Below are 14,950 nucleotides of genomic sequence, written 5' to 3' on the forward strand. Positions count from 1 at the left end.
TTTATTGGTTCTTTATATTCCCTCATTCATTTTCTCATTCTTTTACAGATTTATTCTTTAGCATGGCACTCCTATCATTCCATATTACAGCAGAGGAACTCTGAAAAGCTGACAGAGACACAGAACTTAAAAAGTACTGTTTCGGTTGAGTCAAGAAGGCATGATCATTATCCAATTTTAATTCAGTCTTTTAAGATCTTTACTGTTAAAAATGTGTGTGCTTTATCCATTTAGACTTCCTCTTGCTTTGTGGCAACCTAAAGCTAAGGAAAGTATCTTATTTCTTATCCTATGCTCGCTGTTACCAACACAGTGACACAAACATCCAGCAAGTGCTACATGTCAAAACAAGCTTGGAAGCTATCATCGCATATTTCCTGCTATCATACGTTATACCAATGCAGCTGTGTGATGGGCTTTAAATACTCACACCCAACTGTTCAAGTTCATCCCACTTTTAAGCAAACTATCCAAGAGGATTCAGGCCGGGTTTGGTTGTAAAATGTACTCCAGTGGCAAAGGAGTCACTGATGTGATTTTTTTTTTCCCTTTGCATGGTTTACAAATTCTCTTGCTCTGAATGCATGCAGTTAAGTAGCATGACTGTAAAGTGATGTGGATTTGACCATACTCCCCGACTCCCTTTAGCTCTTGCTTCTTATTTCTCTTTGTATTATCAATACTATGCGAATGCCTGTGAAAGCACTGCCTACATAAATTCTGATAAAATGGGTCAGGAAAGCACAATTGGTACATTTCTGCTGCAAAACCTGTTTGGCTTTCGGCAGAATGCGAGTGCAGAAGAAGTAGCGGGTGGTGGCAGTGGAGGGTGGGGGTTAAATCTCCTTTAACAGCAACAGTAAAAATCAATGTGGGGAGTTTGGATGTCAGAGCCAATGAATCCAATGATATAGCTCAATACGTAGATCAATGCTGCAACATATAATCATTGTATTTCTCGCCACTAAATGTCTTTCCTAATCATTATCGGGAAGTAGAGGAGAGGCAAATGGAAAAGTGGATGAGCAGAAGGTGAGGGAGAAAGATTGTCTTGCATCGGATGTTACAGTGCAGAATAACTCATAAAAAATGAACGGCTTTTGAGCTGAGAGGGTTTGGTGTTCCATAATGTCCCTTTCTCTAGCATCTTACAGGTGCCTGGGTAACAAGTTTTGCACTCAACATCACTTATACATGAATTCATGGCAACAATGTACTACATTTTAAAGTAAATATGTGGCCATTTTAAAAGTTTATAACACTAACAGATATGGAAACATAGAAATGGGGGAAGTCAGTATGACAGCATGTCTGTTCTGCAAAAATCTTCAGACTCACAGAAAACAATGTACTTTTTTACCCTTGTATTGATTGACCCAATCCTGGTTCTCAGGGGCATTTTTCCTACATGGTTTGTATCTTTCTCTGCTGAAAAATATCAGATTTAAATTAATGGCTTGCTAAAAGATCTTTATGAAGAGCTAACAAGTTGACCCATTCATTTCAGTCCAATGTAAGAGAGAGCAATCTCACAAAAAAATGGCATCACAGTGTGACATTTAAGAAAAGTTTATTTTCTTGTTTTTTTGGGGGAAGTTTACACTGATAATATTAGGTTAAAAACGTATTATCTTGTAGAAATGGTGAATATCAAGATCTGAAGCAGCCAGTTCTTATAATCTCCATGTTGGATGGAAAGGAAATGGGCAAGTATAAAGACCTCAGTGACTTGAACAAGGGCTGAATCAATCTAACCTGACAAGTGAGACAAAGTGTGTGTGAAACATCACGGTTTGTGAGGAGCTCTCATTGAGCTGTGGTGAGAACCTACAGACTGTGATATTTGGATGAATTAAGTATGAACTTCAAGGTCTTCAAAGATTGACTACCAAAGTCTTGGAGTCTGACACTCCAAGGCAAATCCTTATCAAGTTCATGCCTTGATGGATATGAAATGTTTGTTTTCCGCACGTAAAACAAGTGGCAGCAGTGGCTTATTAGTTATTATTAGTTATGATACTCTAAAGCAATGTCTACCCCTGTTTTCAAGCTCAGAACTCCCATTCAAGTATCTGGCAGATAAGATTGGTGTGCATGATTGTGAGCTCAGTTTGTTGTGTGTGCTATGTGAACTCTAAGGCTGCTGGGGAATCGTGCCAAAGACATTTAATGAAAACATCAGCAAATTGTGCAAAATTGAAAAAGGCATAATTTATTGATAAATTTTAATAGAACTATATGTATAAATCTATATAGATATATATACACTATATTTCCAAAAGTAGTTGCTCATCTACCTTTACATGCATATCAATTTAAGTGACATCCCCTTCTTAATCCAGAGGGTTTAATATGACGTTGGCCCACCCTTTGCAGCTATAACAGCTTCAACTCTTCTGGGCAAGCTTTCCACAAGGTTTAGGAGTGTGTTTATGGGAATTTTTGACCAATCTTCCAGTAGTGCATTTGTGAGGTCAGACACTCATGTTGGACCAGGAGGCCTGGCTCAGTTTCCACTCTAATACATCCCAAAGGTGTTCTATCAGGGGGAGTTCAGGACTCTGTGCAGGCCAATCAAGCTCTTCCACACCAAACTCAATGCAATCAGACAAGTATCGTTCTCTACCAAAACCCAGACTCGTCCATCAGATTACCAGATGGAGAAGCGTGAACCGTCATTCCAGAGAACGCTTCTCCCCTGCTCTACAGTCCAGTGGTGGCGTGCTTTACACCAACAAATTCAACGCTTTGCATTGCACTTAGTGACGTATGGCTTGGATACAGCTGCTTGGCCATGGAAACCCATTCCACAAAGCTCTTTACACTGTTCTTGAGCTAATCTGAAGGCCACATGAAGTTTGGAGGTCTGTAGCGATTAACTCTGCAGAAAGTTGGCGACCTCTGCACACTATGCGCCTCAGCATCGGCTGACCCCGCTGTCATTTTATGTGGCCTATCGCTTAGTGGCTGAGTTGCTGTTGTTCCCAATCACTTACACTTTGTTGTAATATCACTGACAGTTGACTGTGGAATATTTACAAATTTCATGCCTGGTGGTTGGTCACATCCTATCACTGTATCACTCTGGAATTCACTGAGCTCCTGAGAGCGACCCATTCTTTCACAAGTGTTTGTAGATGTCACGTCACGTTTTGAGTTTTGTTTTGTCTTGTTTTCAGGTTTTAGGTTAATTTCTCTTGTCATGTTTTTTCCCCTGTCACGTTAGGTTCACTCACACCACCTGTTTTTGTTCACAGCTGCACTCCAACACCAATCACCTCCCCACAGTATTTAGTTTCCAGGTTTCCCTCTGTTCAAGGCAGAATCCTTACCTCACACCACCTTCATGATTCATGCTCATGTTTCTCAAGTCTTGTCAGGTCAGGTTTTTGCCTCTTGTTTTGTACCACAGTCTAGTCTTGTTCCACAGTCCTAGTCTTGTTTTTCACAGTTAAGATTTCTTGTATCTGGCTCAGCCACGCTTTTTGTTCTTTCTTTCTGTTAATAAATCAAATTTGCTTTTTAAGTCTGCATCTGGGTCCTCCCTTCCACCCCTCATCCTGACAGTAGAAGCAGTCTGCATGCCTAGGTGCTGTGTAAGTGATTGGAACACCTGAATTTAATCATTTGGATGACGGAGTGAATACTTTTGGCAACATAGTGTATGTAAATATATATATATATATATCTTGAGAAAATTCCATGGGGAAAACTTTTGTAGCGGTCCTAAAAAGATCTAAGGATTCAAAGTATCAATACAATGATGAAAAATATCTTCTAAATTCAACAAAATCATATATTAATCCAGCCTACAGATCTGCGGCATACCCCACATTGACCTAGAAAAATCTCTTAAAGCAGAACACATCATGTATTGCATCATATCTCCCATGCTTCAGCTAAGTATGTATGAAAAATGTGTTAAATTAAATAGGATGTTTATCCCGTCAAGTGTGAAAAGCACCAAAGAAAGCTGGGAAAGACAGAGCAACAGGAAAAGTCCTGAAGGCATTTCCACTTTTTCTTTACTTCTCAGAGTTTAGAGAAGCAGAACATTTAATTCAATGACGGCTATGATGAGAAAATAACCACTTTTTTCTGAACGTTTCAGAAACACATGTCTGCAAAACAATTTCTTATGGAGTCCTATGGGGATGGCACAATCCCTCAACTGATGTTCAAAAGAAACCTTGTTAAATAGACACATTTTTCTACACTACTCAACAGCTAAGTCCATAAGAATATTAGGAAGCTGCTTATAAGGAAAAAAATCCTTGGTGGATTAAATAAAAAAGGAAGTTTCTTTTTCTACACGCAGTGGTAAAAAGGGTATTAAACACACCCCAACCACATGCATAACACATGACACGCAAATGCCCCCTGACTTTTCCTACCCCTTGCGTAGATTTAAATGTCAGCAAAGCTTTTCATGTTGGAGCCAGGCTCTGGATTAATGTACATATGGGGAACAATTGAACATTCACAGTGGTCAGTCAGACTGCTTGTCCATATCCCTTCCTACTACCGGTACCTCTGCAGAGGTTTAAGCTGTTGTAGTGCTTATGTTCAAGGCTTGTGTTCAGAGCTGTTGTTTCATGATATCAGATTTTGCTTTTTATTAGTGTTGTGGTAGGGAGCCACAATTGCTGGCTTGACAGAGAAGGTGAGTCCACAAATTCAGAGCTGGGGTCAACCTGCGGCAGTTTCACTCGAGGCACATCAAAGAGAAGATAAAACCACCATTTTAGTGTGTATCTCCCAGGACTTTGGACTTGCATCACTTCTGTCATCAATGTCCCCCAACAAACTGTGTCAGAGTATAGAGATACAAAGGTACTGTAACTCCATCAGTCAATAATCAATTACAGAAGGTCCACATTACACAAGAGCACCTCTCTGTGCAGCTTGATAACATTGCTTAAAGATTTTTCACATCACAGTATAACGCACATGACATCATGTGGGCAAGTCAATAACTGTAGATTGGTTTCCTTTATGGTTTACAAATGGATTGCTTTGAAGTAAAGGTTGTACATACAGTAGAGGGGATATAAACCCTACACTTCTGTGAAAGTATAACCTTCGTGACTTTTACAACCTTTGTTCCAGCTAAATAAATTCAGTCTCACAGCAAAAAGTGTCTTGTTCAGTCTCTGGTCCACAGTGTCACACAAAATTGTGGCAATGATCATTATAATAGCTATAATATTTATATAATAAACAAACATTGTACCAGATAGAACACAAACCTCAGTCTACAGTCTGAGAAAGAGCAAATGTTTTACATTTACATTTGTTCACAGACTGACTCCCAACCCTATTTACCACTTATGTATAAAAAGACAGTTAACAATGCTTAGAGAGGAGGCTGTTGGCCAATCTGAGAGCACACCATATTGTAGAAGCTATTGAATAGGGGCATTTTCAATAACTCCCTTGGAATTTGAATGGCAGAGCTCTATCATATGCTCAAGTCAACCACTGAAGAGTATACACGCCGAGTACAGTACATTTACATTTATATACTCGCATTTAGATGATGCACAGTACTAGAAACTGACGTACAATAAGAGCAACAGCAGAGAGCCAGCTTCAAATTTTAGCTCACTTAATAGAACAAAGTTCAGATAGAGTATCCCCTAATTATATCAGCATGGCTGCTCGGGAAAAAGAGAACTATGGGAAGAAATAAGGATTTGTCTTGAGGTGGAAGACTTCTCTAAAGCAAGACCAGTTTGTCTCCCACTATATGTGCTTCCCGTGTGACTTTGTAACACAAAATGAACAGAGAAATTGCCCAGAGAAAAAAAAATGTGATGCCAAACTAACATCTTCAAGAGGTGCAATCTGGTGCTGCTGTAAACGGGTCTGTTGAGGCCCATATATTTCCACTATGCATTATTACAAACATATAAAGCCATTTCAGTGCAGAGGAATGTACTTTTGCACGCCTACATCAGTTCTAAATATGCAGACTGGGGAGCGTCAAAGGCTTTTAAATGGATTCCACGGGGTATAGAGTAAAATGAGAGGTGGCTTGATTTAGCTCTTATTTGATTGCACTAGCCAAATGTTACTGTGCCGAGAGAATGCAGAACAGTATCTGGTGAATCACAGGTTTCATTTCACCTATGGTGGATTTATGATCTTCGACCAAAGAAACAAACAGCAACAAAACTGAATTAGAGAACAGCTAAGTTCCCTTCTACACATATAACACGGTGTAATGTGTAGTCTAATGCATGGCTTCAGACAGTGATTCAATAAAGATGCTGCATATCATATAAGTGCTCTGAGATGCATTTGTATCGACAAAAATGAGAAGTATGAAGTACAAAGTACTCAGTGTGAAACTAAACATTTATTTGACCCCAAAAAGGTTTGATACTTCTTATATCATGCATATAAAAGAGTCTCATCATCTAATTTCCCTCCCTGCAACTTTTACTGATTATTTACATAGATTTGTTTTATTTGCTAACATATGGCACTGGATGCAGGTGCGGCTGATCTTCTATTCTGAGGTTATAATTCTCCATTTACCGTTATTCTCTAGTCTGTACGGTCTGCAGGAGGCTGTGGCTTCTTTTCAAAAGCATTATACTCTTTTGTCAGAGTCAAAATAGCCCATAAAAAGACCAAACTCTGCATTGTGTGAATGAAACTATATGAATAAAACTGAACTGAATTGAACTGAACTTCAAAAAAATTGTGGCACTCGTAGTATTTCAGCATCACTTTCACTGGATTAATACACAATTCATCCCATGTTGATTATTTAAAATGAGCATGTCCAGTTCCACCAAAAAGTCTGGACATACATACCCTTTCATTCTGAACGATAAATTGTGTCCAGACATTTGAATAGTACTCCATAGGTGCAATCCAAGACAGGTACATTTGTTTTTTCCTCCATTAATTCAGTATAATCAGACCAGCATCAACTTACTGTAAAATTACAGTGAGGCAATGTGATTCAGTTGTTTTACTGACAAACTCGAAAAAACAAAAGGTTTAATGACAAATCTTTAATAAGTAGTTACTGCAGTGTCACCGTGCTGCGTTATTATTTTATTTATATGCTGTATGTGTGCGTAGTTTTGTTTAATGCAGTACAGATTAGAAACACCTTATTACAAATGGTAAATACTGTGCAAATGTCTTGAGGTACTCATCATTTCTTTATATTTTGTTTTCTTGTAAACTTTTAAAGTGGTCTTGAGCAATAGTTCTTCAGATTCTCTGAAGGTCTTTCAGTTTTTCTCTGTACATTGGTTCCTTTTGCACTTCTTTTTTTGTCCAGTCCTTGTACATGGTCATTTAAGAGGAATGTGTTTTTGTTTGTTTAACTACTCAATGCCAACTTATAAATCATTCAAGCACAAAAAAGATTCCTAATCCAAAAAATGAACCAGTGCTGTGTCTGTAGACAATAGAAAAGATTGCAAAGAACAAGGAGAAAAGGCTAAGGTATGCAATATGACAAGAGAAGTGGACTGAAAATCAGTTGCAACAGGTCTTATGCCTGCCCAGAGCCCAGACCTCAACATTACTAAGGCACTGTGGGATCATCTTGACAGAATGGAACAAAAGGCAGCCAACATCCAAAGAGCTCTGGAATGTCCTTCAAGAAGTCTGGAGAACTATTCCTGGAGACTACTTAAAGAAATTAAGTAGTCTTGTCCAAGAAGGTTCAGGCTGTGTTGAATAAAGGTGATCATACGAGTATTGACTTTTAAGCTTGTTAGTATAGTACACACTCCGTTTTTGCGTTATACACAGTATTCACTTTATGTTTGCACGTCTTTAAATCGCTACACCCATTTCCAGTTTTCCTGGCAGTATATAAAGAAATGAGAGAGGGGTAAACAGTCAGGGCATCTTCTCATCACCAACGAAGTCTAAACTGTACAGCAGTCACTTTGATTTAATGTTACTGCTTCAGCCATCATGTCCAGCTCAACAAACCTACCATACTCTCCAGTGCTATGCTGGGAATTCTTAAATATGGAATCCTGTGAGAGACAAAAACTCTTGGCCTTGTCAAAATCTCACTCCCACTGGTGTACACTAATGCACACTTCCTCTGCGTTCATCTCTGGCTGGAGCTTTCTATACTCCTTTTCTATTCCACCCTGACGTCAGCACAGATGCACACTTTAGCTGTCATTAACAAGCGTGTCATTAGAGCCCTGCGTGACATGCACTCAGCCTTTCACTTACATCCTCTTAGAGCCACATTATATCAGAGAAATGTCTAACCCCCCCCACACACACACACACACACACACACCATTTCAATGTCTATTATGAAGATGGATAAACCCCTCCAGATGAATGTGAGGTGTTTGGGTGTAGGCATAAGTGTACTGATTCGATTGTTAGGTGTTTACAGATTAAAAGCACATTTTTTTCTTCTGTTGCTTTGAGTTTCCCACTTGGATCCCACTCCTCCCTTCTGATGTGTTTAACAAGTCCTCGTTTGGAGGGAAAGAGGTCTGAATCACTGACAGTGGGTGTTCAGTGTAAATCTGAGGCAGCACCCCCTTTTCTCTGAGGATTTCTTGCAAGCACATGCAGCAGACTCGACAAAGTAGCTGACGGGTAAATGCTGTGCTTACATGGTTCAGAGAATTTGTGAGAAATTGTGCAATGCGTGGCAGGCATTCAGGTTGACTGATGGAGCAACAACATCACATACACACACACACAAACACACAGAGAGGCAGAGAGAGACATTCAGGTAGGAGAGGCAGGCAGGAAAGCATTAATCGGTTCGGGCAGACAACAGGAGCAAGCATACGGTGGCGAAAAGAGGCATAGCAGAGGTTGAAGGACAAGTCGAGCTTCTTTGTATGAGGAAAAATGAAATGATGGGACTGCATAGTTGTCTACACACACAGCCATTTACCTAGTTGTGAAGTAACACAAATAAACAAGAATTTAGCAAACAAGCTTCCAGAGCATGATCAGAATGTGGAAAAATGGTTTTAAAATGTGCACATTTTCCTGTATCCACATGAACACACTTAAAGCGCAGTTTTATTATAAAGGTGTTTTAAAAAAATAAAATAAAATATAAAACAATCATGCACGTGCGAGCTCTGGTATTAATTTCATGTGCACTCTCTTTCCACACTATATCCCCTAAAAACAGAGGGCAAGCAAATCCGTTCTGAATGAGTCTCCCTTATGATCCACCCAGTCGCACAGCGTCTGTGATCGATCATGCGTCACTGACCATCCTGAGCCTGCATTTTCTTTTACTTATCAACCCAACAGTGCTCTACGCGTAAAAACGCGCGTGGCCCGAAAACGCGCAGCGATACTCTTACACCCCTTAAACCACTCGAAACAATTTGTTTTTTTTCTTCCCCGAGTGCTTGACATACTCAAACTCACCCCAGGGTGTGAACGCAGTCCTCCCCGTGCGTCTCTTGGTGTTCGTCGATGTATCCAGTAAAAGAAGACCGGGGGAACACGAGCAGCAAATGCGCCAACGAAGTAGTGGACGGCAGCCAAACGCTACCGACTTTGTTCTTTCTCCTCTCTACTTCCCTCACTCTTCTCCGCTTCTCTGGGGCAGACTGAACTGCAGCTGCATTAATCCGGGCATTGTCGTCTTCATCGCCGCGTAAAAAGCAAAGATAGGGCAGTCTAAGGAGTAGCGTCGCAACACTCAAGTTGGGAGTTAAGATGATGTCTCCTTTTTTTGATTAGAGATGATGTCCAGCGAAAATCTTCGCTCTGATACAGTCTGAGAAAGCAGTCCAAGAATTTGCAAAGCTCCGATTTAAGCTTTTGAGCTCAAACGCAGAGTTCAAATGTTACTGTGGTGCAAGAGATTAATAAATTTGATTTCAGACAGAATAAAAAGCATAGACTTTGGCATATTCCCAAGAGGATATCCTCTTCTTTCACTTCCCTCTCAGCTAAAACAACTCCATTGAGAGGAGATGCAGCGCACCTGCGTCCGGACCGGAGACGCGCAGGTATCTGTAAACGGAACCCTTCTCCCTCTCTCTATCTGTGTGTGTTTGTTTGTGTGTGTTTTATTCCGCGTTTTTATTCCGAGCCTCTCTGCGCCACGATCATCACTCAGTGTCAAGCCTGACGTTGCTTCTCCAAAAAGCTCAGGAAAACGTCTCTTTCCGCCGGGTCTCTCCTCTCTCCTCTTCTCCACAAGCTCTGTGTTCGTCCCACTGTGGTGAAACCACGCCTCCCTTCAGCGGCGATTGGCTTAACATCGGAGAGGGATGGAGGTGAGGGCTGCGATGATGCGCACTGAGGAATAGAGGAGAGAGAGAGGAGAACGGGGAAAGTGAACCAGGGAGAGAGGAGAGGATGTAGATGAAGATGAGGGACGTGGAATGCAAGAGAAGTGAAAGAGGAGAGAGAGACCAGGAAAGGAGGGTAGAGGAGAGTGTGCGGTGTATTTGGATGTGTGTGTGTGTGTGTTTGGAGGGGGGTGCTGGGGGGATTCATGCACTGAGCTTTATGTGTTCGTGCCCAAAGGGACAGGCTGGCTAATGAAAGTGAAAATTCCTCCCTCCTTTTTTCTCCTACCATCTAATTCACTTGCAGTGCTTAAGCCAACTTTGTCATCTGCGAATCTGCTTTGACTCTCAGCAAAACTGAATTCACATTGACAATGTCCCCCATCTCTGAGCCCAGTCATACACCCCTGTCTGCATGCCTGTCCATCTGCCCAGGTTACTTCTCTTTATGATATCAGGTGTCTGTCAGCTCAGCAGCTTCCTTGGTGAGTCTGTGATGAATAAGTCAGTGGTTAAAGGGAGGCCAGGGAGTGAAGAACACGTTGAATATACTGCCCAGAGGTGTCAGACAGGAAATAAGAAACAGCCTGTGTTGCTTTTGGAATGGGGGCAAATGAGGTGGGCCGGTTATTGTTGTGGCACAGTCACACACAGTAGCAGGAGAAGGCTGACAAAAATCACTTGACAGCTCCTGGGAGAGCCTTTGATTGATGGCAATGCTCCAGGGAGTGTTTCAATATGAACTTAGTTAACTTGGAGCTACAAGAAGCATTCATCATTAGCTGCCATACAGGAGTGAGATGCTCCCCCCAAGCAAGGCAGCATCTTATTTAGAAAGGCACCTGGGGAACATCTTCACAGGAGTTGCAACTATTTACTGCTATTTTTAAGGCTCACATCAACAAATCTCCAAGACTCAAAGTATCAACAAGACTGCAGCAGCTCATTAAGCTTAAGGAGGCTAACCATAGGGGGTTGTATGTGGTAACTTTAAGCAAACGACACAAATGTGTAATTCTAAATATAATAATGGTCTTCGACTGTCTTTAGATGAGTAATGATGGTTGAGTGGCCTCATGCCTGCAGTACCACTCAAAAAGTTTGGACACAGCTACTTATTTTAATGGACTTTTAAGCCGTTTTTTGTGCGAGCTGTCAAGTACCATATAGATATTTCTATGAATATGTAAATATACTATTCTAAAAAGGTTGTGTAGAAAATGTAAAAGTTTGGCTAATAGCAACATTATTCCTCTGAGCTTTTCATCTGAAAACCTTAATCGCATTGTACATCTATTTGTGGTCGATCCTCTTTCAGGGCACAAGATTCTGGTGAGGGTAAATGAGTCAACACTGTGAAGTAGTAAAGTCTGTACACCTGATTAGCCAACACTTCCCTGCTGAAACAAAAATGCATACCTTGAATTTCTCGCTTGGCTTTGCTGTGATTGTTGCTGCTACACAGCACATTTTGACCTTTAGGAGAAGCCATCTGTGAATTGAAATCAGCTCAGTTTGATTGCACGTGTGAGACCTCGGGATGTACTCCAGTTCAGTGTTGCTCTTGGGATTTGTCTTTTATCTCGTTTTAAATAGTTAAAATCGCACTGTTCTTGGTGTTACAATGTGCATATTCTATGAAGAATAAAAAGTACTTCCAGGTTGATTTTACAATTAGGCTCCTTATCCAAGTGCTAAAAGTCAATCCTTGACATATGTGAAATCTAACCTACATTAAAATACATATCGCAATTATGTTTTGTTTTTTTTTAGCAACCCAAGTAGTGCAAACACATGGACTATCATCATCATCCGAGAAACCTTTTTCAGTGGTGGTGCCAAAGCTCAAAATTTTAAGACAACATCCATAATCTTTGTTTCTGCATGTGCAAGATTTCACACACTGCATCTGAATACTACAGGATCATTTATGGTAAAAAAATAAAATAATTTCATGCTGAACATTTATCTGTTAAGATTGTATGACTTGCTTTTACTGAGCAGGGAGCAGAAAGAGTGAGGTAGAGAGGAAGAAAATGCCTCCACTTATGTTAATTTACTTGTGGATACATGCTATAAGAACATATTCAATGTAAAAAGAAGTAAGAAGTAAAAAGAAGTAATTCTTCCTTTCTAGTAAGGACCAGGGGACTTTCCATGCAGTGACACAGAAGTATCTTTAAAAAGAGTCTTTTTTTTATTTTGAAAGACTTCAGATCAATTATTTTTCAGTAACATAAGAAGTAAACAAATAAACAAGTTGATGCTTTTACGGCTTATTAGATTTGTTAAAAAAATGGGTAAATTACCCACTTTTGATTGTCAATAGGCATAACTCTTGGTAATGGTAAATGGCGCTTTGACCACTCAAAGCGCTTCACTACATGCTGCATTCCCCCCACTCACACAGCACGTCTTAAGATACTTAACTATGTGCTTTTTCTAATCATTCATACACACATTCATACCACAGTGATACACTGGGAGGCAACGTGGGGTTCAGTGTCTTGCCCAAGGATGCTGTTGCCCGGGGAAGCCAGAGTTGAGCCACTGACCTTCCGATTGGTGGGTGACTGTGCTTCCTCCTGAGCTACAGCCGCCCCTTGTTATCCCCATCATTAAATATGCTGGTTGCATTTGTGTTCAAAGGTCACAGGCTAGTGTTAGAAGCTTAAAACTGGCCATTCCCCTCGGCAGTGTTTCCCATTTGCAAACGCATGTTAATTTGCACAGCCTTGTAAATCTGCCTCAAAACCACATCTAAAAATTCTGCTTTAAAAGACTGACGCTGCGCTAAGCAGCACATGGCTATAAACTTTCTGCTACATGAATGCAATTCCTGCAGGGTTTAACTGTTCCAGTGGGAAACACAATACCTAGAGGGGAAAAAATCATTTGCTGGAAAAACTGAGACTGAGAGTCTACTTTTAGACCACCTTCTCTCATTCCTAAGGTGTCAAATATGCATGTTCTGTCAAATCCCTGGTAAGATTTTGGCAAAAAATCTATTTAATAGCTTGGTTTTGGAAAACTTGGTGGTCAGGGTTCACATACAGTGCTTTATCACAATCTTTCAACACATCACATAATAACATGGAAGGCACTACTTTTGCATTGGTTTGTTGTACCTGGTGTTCTGACTAAGCAGCAGAGTTATATTAAAGTTGTTAAAGGCTATTTTAGCACATTTCCAGCTGCATTGTCCACCATCTTGAGATTTATAGGTGGGTAAAAGTTAATTATATATGCTGGACAAATTAATAGACGTACGAAAGATGACATTTACAAGGATATATCTGAAAAAGTTTAGTTTTGTTCCGTTATCAGTGTGTACATTTTTGTCTTGTCCCTTGTCATGTGACCCAGAAAAGCATGTCAGTAAATCAACTTGAATAATACCAGGATCCTGGAACTGGGACAGCTAAATTGAAGACCATCTCTGTTGATGTGATTAATTACACTTGTGCCTCTCCTACAGGGGGGGGAGGTTTCACACCACTAGTGTGAAAAGGCCTTATTAAAGCAAAATGGACAGTAGCTGAACTGAACATCCTGAATCTACTAAAATTAACTTATTCTCAACTCTCAACGGTTTACGAAATTCACACCTGACAAGAAAAGTTCAAGTAATGTAAGAAGCAGACGTGGGCAGTGAATAAAGCAGTAAATGGTAAAGATGAAAACCACTGATATTACACCAGAGATATAATAAAGTGCTCCGCCAAACAGGGGTAGAATTTTGAGACACATCACCTCAGGTAATGCACAAACGAGAGCAGAGCCCTCGTTGCACGCTGACAGATACAGGGGAACATTCTATTAGTAGGATGAACGTAGTTGGTGTGAAGGCATTTCAGTTGGTGTCACGCTGAAAGCCAGGTATGCTTGTATGCGTCTTTTCTTCAGTGTTTTCCGTGTAGGATCATTCATTCCTGCTCCTGTCACACCACCACTACCACCCCATTCGAAACAAATGAGGGATTAAAACCGAGTCGTCTGGAATCGAAGACCATGATAGGAGAAGAGAAAAGAGATGACGACAGCTGCTCACTGCAATCCACAGAATATGCATTTCTTTTGTCTAAGGGTTTAGAAAGTACTACACCCACTCAGTGGTATGGCTTGATCTCTCTTTTTCATCATTTTCTTTGTGTTGCTGTAACACTGAATACTGGACAGCAGGGACTATTTTTAAGACTTCAAATAATGATCACAGCAGAGGAATGGTCATGGATCTTTTATTCAAACACAGATGTAGCCACACAAGAATCTATGCTGGGTATTATCTTAGATGCCGCTGCTATTCAACTCAAAACATCGATAAAAATGCAGTTTTTAAGAAAGGAGACAGAGATATGTACAATTTTTATGGTGAAATTTGGATGATTTTCACTGCGGGGGCTGATTATGGTGCAGAAGTAATAAAATCACCAACCGAGGCAAAGTCCAGAAACATTTAGTTTGCTTTTAGTACATAAATTGCTTTTATGTACCAATCCAAAGCTTTTTACGGACTCCATCTGACTCTGTCTGATTCTGCCTCCAATGCTTAGCCGGAGTAATCATTTTTCATCTAAATGTTGACACATTGATGGTTAATGGTTACCTTTGCTGATGGTGTGAGATCTAAGATGGAGCTGTCAGATCCATGATCAGAGATGTATATGCAATGA

The 14,950-nt window shown here is 40.4% G+C and overlaps 1 protein-coding gene across 1 annotated transcript in view; it reads right to left on the minus strand.

Moving 5' to 3' along the window:
• The window catches only part of brinp2 (bone morphogenetic protein/retinoic acid inducible neural-specific 2), a 204,892-nt gene extending 194,708 nt beyond the window's left edge, over nucleotides 1–10,184 (minus strand). Inside the window, exon 1 of the mRNA XM_072364312.1 lies at nucleotides 9,403–10,184. The gene's annotated coding sequence lies outside the window, so the exon portion shown is untranslated. The remainder of the gene's footprint in view (nucleotides 1–9,402) is intronic.
• Nucleotides 10,185–14,950: the final 4,766 nt, after the last annotated feature.

This window comes from Leuresthes tenuis, unplaced genomic scaffold (genome assembly GCF_036924035.1).
Source record: "Leuresthes tenuis unplaced genomic scaffold, fLeuTen1.0.hap1 SCAF_14, whole genome shotgun sequence".
In the NCBI taxonomy this organism is placed as follows: Eukaryota; Metazoa; Chordata; class Actinopteri; order Atheriniformes; family Atherinopsidae; genus Leuresthes; species Leuresthes tenuis.